General features: G+C 41.0%; 1 pseudogene; it reads left to right on the top strand.

Moving 5' to 3' along the window:
- The first annotated feature begins 6,593 nt into the window (after nt 1-6,593).
- On the top strand, nt 6,594-8,887 carry LOC123821148 (annotated as a pseudogene).
- Nucleotides 8,888-13,726: the final 4,839 nt, after the last annotated feature.

Here is a 13,726-nt window from a genome sequence, read left to right as displayed (position 1 = left end):
AGCACGAGTTAGTGATGGAGACAACATTCAATGGTCGGCAGATGCAAATCCCAAGCTCTTGATCATTGTGCTATGCTGGATCTAAAGATGGCAAAGTTAAGTCTACAGCCACAGTGGTTGTTATGGGTTCAGGCTGACATCAGACTCAGGACACACAACAAGCTTTCATCTAATGACAGACTGACCGAGTTTTATTAAAGGACACAAGAGAGTAGATGCAGCAGGCATTAATTTTTGACTCACAGAAGTGCCCAGCATCTACCTTTACATCTCACCTACATAGCACAGGTTTCATTGCCCTGAAAAAGGCCAAGCTGTGTGGGAATCACACTGACACTGAGAGCTGCAGTCTCAGTTTCTCCCCAATCTTTTTAGTCACGTAGGTCCAAGGCCTGCATGCCAGCTCATAGGTCCCCAGGTCAGGGGCAGTCCCCATAACAGATAAGGCAGTTATGACATTTCACATTTATCCTATGTAGCTTCTAAGAGAATCAGGCAGGGAGAGGACAAGTTTGGATAGAGGTCATTCTCCCAGACAGGCATGGACCAAGCCAGGCCTGATTTGAGCTTTTTACTTACAGCTACATGCTTTTTTTTTTTTTAAGGGATGTTTGAGCTTCCTGAGAAGTATAGGTCTTTGTTCAATGTTCTCACATTGTATAAACCCTTTTCTTGCCTCAAATGTTAAAGCAAATGTCAAAGAGAGAGAAGAAAAAGGACCAGGTATCCAGTTATACAGACCAAATGCTCTTGGTAGAACTCCTACCAATGTCCCCTTGGAGGTTTTTTGGTTTTGTCTTTATTTTTGTTTTTGTTTTTGCAAATGTGTAGCCCCCTGGAAAAAGATCAGCACCTGAAGGGGCTGAGTCATCAGGCCAGCACCAGGGACAAAAGCAGACCCCCATGGAAACCAGCAGGCCTGGCCCAGAGAATTGCCTGCAGCCAAGTTCTGATTTGGGGAAGTGAAAACACATTCACAAAAAATATTCCCGAGTAGCTACAAAGGCCTCCCTGAAAACTCAATAGAAGTGACAAGACCTGTTCTTAGAAAGCCAGCAAGAGCTAATCAAAGGCTGACAGGCTTCTGAAAGGATCACCGTGTGTTTATTTCAAAAGTGGTCTTTGAAGGCATTTCAGAAGTCAAGGACACTTACAAGGAAAATCAACACAAAATTACCACAAGTAAAAAAGAACAAAAACTAAAAGGCCTTTTCTTCCCTTAGAAGTACGCTGGAAGGAACAGTCTGGGACCTGTTTAGGGCAGAACCCATTTGCTGTTACCCTGTTAGTTTTTAGGTCCCAGGCCACCCCTCCCCAAGAGACAATTCTAGGTTAAAAACCAGCATATGGACTTTTCAGCCACGGCACATAAATGTGAGAAAATTGTGGGATAGGTAAGTAGGCAAATCGACAGTATGTACTTATTCAGAACCTTTTTAATTGATCAAAGATAAATGCTATTATTTGATTCTTTATTGTTGGAGTCAGGAAACTGCCCCAAACTGCCCCATGGGCCAAATTCAGCCCTTAATCTAGTTTAGTAAATAAAGTTCCATTGGATCACAGCGAAGGCAGGCTTACTGGAGGGACAACCTGTGCAGTCACAGAAGGCCCCACGCTTACAAAGGCCCCACATTTGGTTTAATGTGCTGCTATTCATGTTTTGAAAGTCTTAATAATTTTTAAGAAGGAGCCCTGCATTTTATTTTTGCACTGGGCCCCACATATCATGAAGTTAGCCTGAAAATAGGTATGCCCATTTGTTTATGAATGGTCTGTGGCTCTTTTAACACTGAAATGGCAGAGTTACATAGATGCAACAGAGACCTCCTGGCCTACAAAGCCATAAATATTTACCATTAGGCCCTTTGCAGAAAGAATTTGCTGTCCCTGCTTTATCAGATACTGCGTTGGTACATGCCCTGTACTGAATGCAAGGTGGTGCTGTATTTGAGAGACTTTAACGCAGAGATTAAGACCTGTAAAACAGATAAAAAAGGACAAAAACTATATGATTTCACTTATATGTGGAATATAAAACAAAAAAAGTAGCACACAATTAACAAAACAAAATAAAATGAAGTCATAGATACAAACATCAGAGAGAAAGGAGGGTGGGGCAGTACAAAATAGGGAAGAGAGGTCAAATTTATGATAACAGAAGGAAACTAACATTTTGGTGGTGAGTATATAATAGAGTACACAGATACCAAATTATAATGTTGTACACCTGAAATTTACATAATGTTATTCACTAATGTTACTGCAAGGAGAGAGAAGACGGGGAGTCAAGCCTGGCTCTGACTTTGGTAGGCTCCTTGTTTCTATTTTATTTCATTTCTCACCCTAAACTTCCCCATTAATATGTAAAATCTGTCTGCCTTACTAACTGAAGTTAAAATGATCTCTACTCTTATTTTCAAACTATAGAAATGATCCCTGAAAGTATAGTCTTTACTCTTGTTTTCTGTATGAGACTTTATACTTATGTAAAAATCAAAGATATGATTTAATAAAAACTTATGAACATATCACTAAGTACAAAAAATAAGAAAACCCAGCTGATGCTCATTATTTGGAACATCTCTGGAGAGTCTACATACTCACTGTGCCTTGGAAAATTCTCCAGGGAGAAGGATGACTAATTTATTAGCTGACTCCTTACCATCTTCTGTTCTCACCGGTTAAATGCCAAGGGGAGTTAATTCGCCCTCACTTGCAGATTGTTGTTGTTGAACCTGGCATTGGAGCTGCCCTGGCAATGGAGGAATGGGGAAGCCCAGTCTTTGCCACCAGGGATGAGGCCAACCTGGGACTCAGAAAACAAGTTGCTAAAGACATTTCCAGGATAGCAACATAAACCCAAGAGGCATACAGGAACACATGCATCTGGGAAGTTGCATAAACTGTATCTGATTGAAGGCAATTAGACCATGATTTAGTTTTTCACTAACCTGGATCGGTTAGAAATTTAGTTTTGAAAAGACCCATCCAGCTTTTAAAAAAAGGAGGGGGATCACACCCATGAAAATGGCAGCCAATTCTGCTACTTAGACTCAAAATGATAGAATAATAATGCCCTTTAAGTATTAGAATAAAAAGCATTTTAAAATTTTACTGAGCTATTCACTAACATATGAACTGACTAATTTAGTAATTTCTTAACCTACTAATGTTCAGGATTGTGCTTGTAATGTTACAGACATTATGTCATTCATTCCATATGTATTAACATATAGTTATTATTGTTACACTTGTTTCACAGAAGAGGAAACAGACACTAAAATCAATTAGTAGTGTACTAGCTATTGAGCTAGGAGACAAAACCTGTTAATGACTCTAAATATTGTTCTTTCTCAATTTTATGCCATTGCTTTTTTATTACGTACTATATTGCAGATCTTATGAAGGAACAAAAAAAATAAAATGATAGAAATAAGTTAAAACTATTTCTTTAAAAGTGTTTGCTGGAGTTGATTTCTGTTTGTTTGTTCCAGACACTTGTCAGAGTTTTGGTTTTTTTGATTTGGAAAATCTGAATCTGGGTGCTTTTCATAATATAATTACTGGCATTTATCAACTCGCTGCATTAAAACCTGGAATTTCACAGGACATGATTGAAAGGTTGGATCCAACTCCTAATTGCCCCACACTGAACTGATGATATATTAAAGGCTTTGAAACTCAGAAGTCAGCAAGGTGAAATATTGAAAATGATTCCTGCCATACATGATCTCCTCCAAGATGTCTTCTTAACACTTTCCTTCCATACTATCACTAACCAAAACTGTATAGAGAGAAGGGAAAGTCATCACTTAATCTCTTGCAGGGCTCAACACAAAATATCCTGGACTGAAAAACTTGAAATACCTGTAATAGATTTTCTAGTTGACTTTTTAAAACAGCTTTATTAAGGTAAAATTGATATAAAAGAAAGGATTATTTAAATATGTATAGTTTGATGAATTTAAATATAAGCAAACACCCATTTGAGGGGATAGACATAATTCAACACCTCCCAAATTTTCTTGTGTCCCTTTGTTTTTCTTTTTGCTCTTGCTTTTTTTGTGTGTGTGGTAAGATCTACTCTCTTAACAAATTGTTAACTATAGGCACTATGTTGTGCAGCCAATCTTTAGGATGTGTTCCTCTAGCTTAACTGAGACTTAACACCCATGGCACAACAACTCCATTTCCCCCACCTCAGCCCCAGACCCTAGAAATTACTATAGTATTCTCTGAGTCTTTGAGTTTGATTATTATAGTGGAATTATGCAGAATTTGGCTTTCTCTGCCTGGCTTATTTCAATAAGCATATTTTATTAAAGGTTCATCCATGTTATCACAAATTACAGCATTTCTTGTTGTTTAAGGCTGAAAAATATTTCATTGTGTCTATATATCACATTTTCTGTAGCCATTCATCTATCAATAAACACTTAGGTTGTTTCCATAACTTAGTTATTGTGAATAATGCTACAGTAACATGGGAATTCAAATATCTCTTTGAAATCCTGATTTTAATTCTAATGATAAATACCCAGAAGTGGGATTTCTGGATCATATGGCAATTTTATTTTTAATTTTTTAAATCCTTATTGTGTTTCATAGTTGCATCATTGTGTTGCATATTGTGCTACACCATTTTACATTCCTACTAACACTGCACAAGAGTTTTGATTTCTCTACATCTTCACCAACACTTGATATTTTGGGGTTTTGTTTATTTTTTTTATTTTTTTTATTTTTTTTTATAATAGTCATCCTAGCGGGTGTAAGGTAATATCTCTTTGTAGTTTTGTGGCAGGAAAAGAAAACGCATGAAAAAGTTTACTCTCTGTATCACTTGCAAATGTCACAGTGCCTTTGTTTTTGTATGACAGGGAGTTGACTAGCAGACATCACCAAGGTAACAGTTATCTTAAGGCCAAAATACTGACCTTCGCTTCTGCTTCTGTATGCCTACTTCTGCAGATGACTCACCCACGCCCCCTCCCTTTCTGCCTGTGTAACCAGCATATAAAGAAGACTCCAGCCCAGCCTTTTTGGGGCTCAGAATTTGGGATTCCCCTCTGAGCCCACCGGGTAATAAAGTTTGTGCTTTGTCATCTCTCTGCGAGTGAGTGATTTTCCGCAACAGTTTTGATGTGCATTTCCCTGATAACTAAGATGTTGAGCATCTTTTCTTATGTCTGTTGGTCATTTGTATGTCTTCTTTGAAGAAATACCTGTCCAGTCCAATCTATTTGTCCACTTTTAAATTAGGTTATTTATGGGTGAGAATGCATTTTTGTTTATTTTTTTATTTTGTTTTTACCATTAAGTTATATATTTTGAATGTTAACCTTTTATCAGATATATATAGTTTGTGAATATTTTCTCCCATTTTGTAGGTTGCATTTTCAATCTGTTGATGGTTTTCTTTGCTGTGCAGAACCTTCTTAGTTTGATGTAGTACCCACTTGATACTTTTTGCTTTTGTTGCCTGTGCCTTTAGTGACATATTCAAGAAATCATTGCCAAGATTAATGTCAAGAAGCTTTTCTCTTATGTTTTATTCTAGGAGCTTTAAGGTTTCAGGTCTTACATTTATATCTTTAAATCATTTTGAGTTTATTTTTGTGTATAGTGTAAGATAGAGTTCAGTTTCTTTTTTTTTACATGCCCAATTTTCTTTCCTTTTCTTTTCTTTTTTTTGCATACCCAGTTTTCTCAACACCATTTGCCGGAAAGACTATCCTTTCCTCATTGTATATTCTTGATATCTTTGTGAAAGATCAATTGACCATACATGCATGAATGTATTTTCTGAGCTCTCTATTCCATTGTATTGGTCTTTTTATCTGTTTTTAGAACAGTATCATACTGTTTTAATTATTGTAGTTTTATAATATACTTGGAAATCAGATAGTGTAATATCTCCAAATTTGTTCTTCTTTCTCAAGATTGCTTTGGCTATTTTGGGTCTTTTGTGGTTCCACACCAAATGTTGGATTGTTTTCTCTATTTCTATAAAAATGTCATTGGAGTTTTGATGTGGATAACACTGAATTTATATACCAGTTCAGGTAGTATAATCAATTTAAGACTAAGTCTTCTAAATGTCTTAAAAATGGAATGTTTTAGTTATTTACATATCCTTTAATTCCTTTCATTGTTATTTTTTAGTTTCAGTATACAAGTCTTTCACCTTTATGGTTAAGATTTTTCTTAAATGTTGTATTCTTTGTGATGTGATGATGTTGTAAATGGGATTGGTTCTTTAGTTCCTTTTTGGATGGTTCATTAGTGTATAGAAACACAACTGATTTTTGTATATTGATTTTGTATCCTGCAACTTTACTGAATTCCAAAATATTTTAGACTTTGCAGCTATATGCAAATCAATAAATGTAACACACCACACTATCATAATGAAAAATAAAAACTCACATCATCACCTCAATACATGCAGAAAAAGCACAAGATAAAATTCAACACCCTATCATGATTAAAAAGAAAAACTCAGAAAACTAAGTATAGAAAGTATGTAGTTCAACATAAAAAAGGAAAGATATGGGCTCCTTCACATTCCTCCTCAGTTTCCTGTTACCATGAGGTTGGCAGTCTTGCGGGTCCTGAAGCCTTTCCCAGTTGTCAGTGCTGCTGCTGCCCAGGGGCCCATGGCCTTTTGCGGGGGCATGGCCTGGTGCTGACCTTGCAGCCTGCAAGGCAGAGCCTGCCAGGGCCGGCGTGGCTAGTGATGGCCCTGGAGGGAACAGACACAGGAACCTAAGAGCAGGGTTCCAGGCCTCTGCAGCTGCTGTTTAGCAGTGTACTGTTCTGGCCCTGACTCCTGCACGTGGGTGCAGGTGTGGCCTGTGTGGCGGCCCCCAGGTGCGGGGCTGGGCGTTACTTGACACCTCACCCCACGAATTGAGCTGCAGCTAGTGAGGTGCGGACAGGTCCTACCAGTGCCCAGACCGCGGGTGCTGGAGATGCAACCAGGTTGCAAGGACTACTGGGCCCAGGGATGCAACTAGCTGTGACTGAGCTCTGTGGGTTGTTCAAACTGGACCTGGAGACAAGGGACAGCAGCCACTCCCCACCCCCACCATTGGTGTCCTTCTTTGTGGTTTCCAGTATAGTCCAGTGACCTCAGGGAATTCTAGGATGCACTGGAGATTCACTGGAGGTGAGCCGGAGTTGTCCCCATAGCCTCTGCCCCTTCCAGGGTAAATGGGTGTGGGTGACCGGGGCCCGAGAGTCAGCAAACACTTCCCAGCCACACTTGGCCATGGTGCATGTTCTAGAGCCTCGCTGGGACCGCTCTGAAAGGCTGGCACCTGACTCTGGGCAATTGGCAGAGCCCTTCACTGATGGACTGGCCCTCGTGTCTGCCACTCTGGCTTTCAATCTCAGCTATGATCTTCTAGAAGTGGGAGCGGAGAGTCCAGAATTCAGGGCAGTCCAGGAAGGGGATGTTCTGCATGTGCCATCAGTTGGAAGAAAGCCCAGAGAAACTGCCCAGGTATGTTCTACCCTGAGCCCTGTTCCAAGGGTCCCTTAAGGAGAATCCAGTCTCTGGAGCAGCTCATCTCCGCTGGGCCTGGAGGCCTTGGTGACAGAGCTGTGTGCTGTCCTGAAACCCCGCCTCCAGCCAGGGGGTGACCTGATGACCAGGAGGAACTGACAGTGTCCTCCTATGGGACACCAAGCAGTGGTAATACCACAGCAATTGCTGCTGCCTGCAGCTGCCTTGGGCTCCACTTACTAAAGGTGTCCTGCTCCAGCCTCTGTGTAGATAGCAGTGGGGCTGTGGAGGCAAAACTGCAGGCCACCTTCTCCCGGGCTCAGTGCTGCGGGCCTGTGGTTCTGTTGCTGACAGCCTTAGACCTCCTGGGCTGAGACTGTGATAGGCTAGGTGAGGGCGCCCATGTGGTGACCATTCTGTGTCACCCCCTTCTTGATGAGGACCTTTTCACCAGCTCCCCTTCACGAATGGTTGTGGCCACCACAAGAAGGGCCAGGACCAGCCTACCAATGTGCAGACAGTGTTTCCTCATGAGGTGGAGGTGCCTGTGCTATCAGAGGGGTAGCAGCTCGGCATCCTGGGACCCTCACTGTCCATTGGCCCCTGGGCCAAGAGGTGAACCTGGCACAGCTGGTTCGGCAGTGTGCAGGCTTTGTGGTAAAAGATCTCTATGTCCTTTCAACCCACAGCAGCAAGGCAGCCCTCACCAGGACCAAGAACTCTGGTTTGGCAGGTGGCTTGAGTGAGGAGGGTAAGGGGGAGCTGGTTGCTGTTGGCTGTCCTCTCCTGGCTGTGGACTTCACACAGGCTTTGCAGCAGCTGCAGTCTCCTCACTTCCAGGCCATCAGAGTCCCCAAGATCCCCTCAGTGTCCTAGCACGATGTGGGCAGGCTGCAGGAGGCAAAGAAGGAAATTCTGGAGATCACCCAGCTCCCTGTAGAGTACCCTGAGCTGCTGAGCCTGGGCTTGCAGCATTCAAGCCTCTTGCTCTATGGGCCCCCAGGCACTGGCAAGACCCTTCTGGCCAAAGCAGTAGCCATTGAGTGCAGCCTTACCTTCCTCAGTGTGAAGGAGCCAGAGCTCATCAACATGTATGTGGGCCAAAGTGAGGAAAATGTATGGGAATTGTTTGCCAGGGCCAGGGATACAGCTCCATGCATTATTTTCTTTGATGAACTGGATTCCTTGGCTACAAGCCACGGGTGAAGTAGAGACTCTGGAGGGGTGATGGACCGTGTAGTATCTTAGCTCCTGGCTGAGCTGGGTGGGCTTCATAGTACTCAGGATGTGTTTGTGATTAGAGTCACCAACAGGCCGGACCTCCTGGACTCTGCCCTTCTCTGGCTCTGCTTAGGAAGAGGAGTGAGAGCCTAGAGTTCTGGGAATTGGGCACAGAGGAAGCTTAGTCTGTGGCTGAAAACAAAGTGTATGCTGCCCTCTGAAAAAAACAAATAGGCCAGATATGACAAGCTCACAACCAATATCAGATTCAGTGGTGAAAAAATGAAAGCTTTTCCTCTAAGATCAGGAATAAGGCAAAGAAGCCTATTCTCACCACTTCTATTCAACACAGAACTGAAAGTCCTACCCAGGGCAATTAAGCAAGAAAAATAATAAGAGGAATTCAAATTGGAAAGGAAGAAGTAAAATTATTTCTATTAGCACATTATATACTCTTATATGCAAAAAACCTTAATTGACTTTTAATTAATAAAACCATAAATGCCCTGGCTGGTATGGCTCAGTGGATTCAATGCCAGCCTTCTAACCAAAGGGTCACCGTTCTATTCCCAGTTAGGGCACATGCCTGAGTTGCAGGCCCGGTCCCCAGCTGGGAGCATTCAAGAAGCAACCACACATTGATGTTCATCTCCCTCTCTTTCTCTCTCCCTGCCCCTCTCTGTAAAATTAAATAAATAAAATTTTTTTAAAAAATAGAAAGTTTAAGAAAACATAAAGCTTCCAGTCAAGATGGCAGAATAGATATATGCATTATTCACATCCTCTCACAACTACATTGAAATTACAACTAAACTGCAGAATAACCATCATTCAGAAACTCCTGAAATCTAGCTGATCAGAACTCCTTCAACTAAGGATGTAATGAAGAAGCCATGTTGAGGCTGGTAGGAAAGGCAGCATTGAGGAACAGTCTTGTCCCATACCCATGTGTGGTGGTTAAAAATTCAGAGAGATATCTAAGCTCTTGAAGATCTGGAGGTAATGTTTGAGGAACAAGGGGCCCCAGACTGACACTAGAACCCCATCTCAGGGTTCCAGTGCCAAAAAAAGAAGTCCCTATAACTCTGGTTGTGAAAACCAGCGGGGATCATGGCTGAGTGAGGCAGAGGGCTTCTGGAGTCCCAGGAGATCCTCTTAAAGTGCTCTTGCATGGACTTATTTGGACTTACTCGGACTTACTCACTCTGAGTTCCAGTGCTGGGGCAGCAGCTCGAAAGACACCAGGGATATATGGGGAGGAACTGAGTTGTCTTGTTGTGGAAAATCCACCCACACTCGGGAGATAACGAAGCACAAACTTTATTACGCACACAGGGCTCAAGGGGGTTAATTCCCAAATCCTGAGCTGAAAAGGCTGGGTTAGGGGTCCTTTTTATATACCAGTTACACAGGCAGAAAAGGAGGGGGAACCAGCTGCTGAAAGCAAGCATTCAGAAGCAGGGGCATAGTGACCTTCAGATAATGTTACATAGCAACGTCTTGCTAGCCGGCTCCTTACCTAAAAATAACTTTTACTCAGCTTTTGTCCCGACAAAACTTGCAAGTGTTACAGAGAGCAGTTTCTTTTCCTGCCACAGTCTGGCTTCAGGTTAAGGAGTAGAGGGGCAGTCTCTCACAAAAAGAAATACTGGAAGAGGCCATTGTTCTCCTTTGCTGAGCCCTCCCCACACAGAGCTCGAAGATGAACACCATATCTGAGACTACATCAACATGGCTAACATGGTTAGCCTCACCCTGGTGATTCCAAGACCCTGCCATATCAAACTTTTGGGCCCACCCAGTCAACTTGCAATGGCTTTTCCATACAGATTATCTTGGCTCCTACTGAAGGCTTTTCTAAAATCTCTCAAAGGTTCACAAACCCCAAGCAAGAACCATCTGGCCTCAGCATGCCCATACCTTATGCTGAGTAGCCTCAGGCCTGATACTAGCTGCAGCCAGCATTGGTTTACAAATTGGCCTCTCCTGAGCACTTGCAAGCCCAGCATAAGTGGCAACCATCTGTGTATCTATCAACATTTTTTAATTAATATCTTTGATTTTTGTTCAGTTACAGCTGTCCCCACTTTTCCCCCATTACTCTCCCCTGCCTTATCCACCCATCTTCCACATTCAATCCTTCCCCCCATTATCTTTGTCCATGGGTCCATTATACAAGTTCCTTGACTTTACTTTTTCCCTTCTTTCTGCCATTATCCCTCTCCCCTCTGGTTACTGTCAGGTCTTCATTTCCATGGTTCTTTATGTCTCTGATTCTGTCTTTCTCACTTGTTTGTTTTGTTGATTAGGTTCCACTTATAGGTTAGATCATATGACATTTGTCTTTCACCACCTGGCCTATTTCACTTAGCATAATACTCTCCAGTTTCATCCATGCTGTGGCAAAGGGTAGGAGTTTCTTTTTTCTTTCTTTCTTTCTTTCTTTCTTTCTTTCTTTCTTTCTTTCTTTCTTTCTTTCTTTCTTTCTTTCTTTCTTTCTTTCTTTCTTTCTTCTGCTTTGTAGTATTCCATTGTGTAAATGCACCACAGTTTCGTGAGTCTCTAGTAGACGGCATATGTAGGGGTTTCATTTTTATCCATTCAGCCACCATATGTCTTTTAACATATCCTTCACATAGAAAGACACACACAGCCTGAAAGTAAAGGGATGAGAAAAAATAGTTCACGAAAATGAAAACAAAACAAAACAAAAAAAACCTGGGGTAGCCTTACTTATATCAGACAAAATACACTTTAAACAAAGGTAATATTACAAGAGATAAAGAAGGACCCAGTAATTTTGTTTCTTGATATTTATCTGAAGAAACCCAAAACACTAAATGGAAAAAAACATACACATACATATGTTCACTATAATATTATTTACAATAGCCAAGACATGGAAGTTAAGTGTCCATCAATAGATGAATATATAATAAGTGGTACATACATACAATGGAATACAACTGAGCCACAAAAAAGAATGAAATCTAGCCCTGGCTGGCATAGCTCAGTGGACTGAGCGCGGGCTGCGAACCAAAGTGTCGCAGGTTCGATTCCCGGCCAGGGTACATGCCTGGGTTGCAGGCCATAACCCCCAGCAACCGCACATTGATGTTTCTCTCTCTCTCTTTATCTCCCTCCCCTCCCTCTCTAAAAATAAATAAGTGAAATCTTTAAAAAAAAAGAAAAACTAAAAATATTTTTTAAAAATAATGAAATCTTACTATTTGCAACAATATGGATGAATGTAGAGGGTATTGTGCTGAGTGAAATATGTCAGACAGAGAAAGACAAATGTCATGTGATTTCACTTAGATGGAATCTAAAATACAAAATAGATGAACAGAATAGAGACAGACTCATAGATATAGAGAATATTTTGACAGTTGTCAGATGTGAAGGGGGTTGGGAGATGAGTAAAAAAAGTGAAAAGATTAAGAAGTAAAAAAAGGTAGTTACAAAATAGTCATGAGGATGTAAAGTGCAGTGGATATAAAGTAGGGAACATAGTCAATAATATTGCAATAACTATGTAAGGTATCTGACAAGTACTAGGTTTATTGGAGTGATCACTTTAAGGGTCATATAAATGTCTAACCACTGCATCATACACCTGAAACTAATAAATATTGAACACTAATTATAATTTAAAAATAAAAATATTTTTAAAAACATAAAGATATAACATCCCCTGAAATTTGACCATTAAAACTTCAAAGACCTATTGTATAATTTATCTTCTAAATTAAAAGGATAAAAGGAAGTTTTAAGGTTCCTTTTAATAACATCTTGATTCTCTTTCCCTGTTTAAAATATATATGTTTCTTGCAGCCTTAGTGAGAAAACAGGGACTTTGTATTGATACAAACTCTGTGATTAGAGGTGCATGGTCCACAAGAAGTCTGTGATGTGGGCTTGAGGTCTGAGAGACACAGAGTATTTCTGGAAGATACAACATACTTTCTTCGTATTACCTGGTGATCCAAGGTGGATACTCTAGTGCTTGCCCTCCCCACTCCTACCACTACACCCTTACATGTATATTCAGTGCCCAGAAGCCAGAGGTAGGAATTAGGCTTGTGTCAAATTGCAGCAAGGTAACCAAATGGTACTAAGCCTTCTGTATATAGAAATTGGTGCATGTTGAATGCTGGAGGGGAAAAAAGTGGTTATATGCTGCATCATTACCAAAAAATCAAGTTCTAAATTGGCTACAGTATGTGACTGATGAAGCTTAATTTGTTGGAAGGATGGATCCCTAGGTATTTACCCAAGACAGCCAGGACATTTTACTGAGGACTTAAGCTCAAGAGGTCTTAAATTTTGACTGCTGTTCAGGAACTAAATTTGCATTATGTCAGGATGAGTTTTTTATCACATGTGCTGATCCTAACTGAAATCCATCAGCATTCCTTTCCCCATAATATTTAAAACTCAGGAAATGAAACTGGATATAAGGTAGGAGTCAGCAAACTTTTTCTGTAAAGGACCAAATATTTTAGGTTCAGCAAGGTGCAAGGTCTCTGATGAAATTACTCAGTTCTGTCCTTATAGAATAAAAGCAGCCATATATAATTTGTAAATGAATGAGGATGGCTGTGATCCAATACAACAAACTTTTATTTTAAAAATCAGGCACAACTGATTTTTAAATCTGGCTCGTGGGCACAGTTTGCCAACATCCCAGCATATAAGGTAATTCAGAAGCTCACAAACCTTATAGCTGCTCTCCTGGTGGGCCTCGCCATCCTAGTGATGGATGTGGGAGGGTTTCTCATCAGAAACATGTGTTTCCTTCAGAATGCTGCCCCACTTGGTCCTGAGTGTCTTCCTCTTGTTTTCTATCCTATACAAAATCTTTGTGTTATCTGAACTCATCAAGCAGAAGAGTGCTGTCTCCAGGCTAATAGCTGTTATCCCACTTCTGTCAGTGGCAGCCAAGTCTACAATGGCCCCGCACCCACCTCTCCCATTTCCAGCAGTGACCAA

Source organism: Phyllostomus hastatus, unplaced genomic scaffold (assembly GCF_019186645.2).
Source record: "Phyllostomus hastatus isolate PE091 unplaced genomic scaffold, TTU_PhHast_1.1 phas_contig_38, whole genome shotgun sequence".
Classification (NCBI taxonomy): domain Eukaryota; kingdom Metazoa; phylum Chordata; class Mammalia; order Chiroptera; family Phyllostomidae; genus Phyllostomus; species Phyllostomus hastatus.
This window is presented reverse-complemented; position numbering and strand designations above follow the sequence as displayed.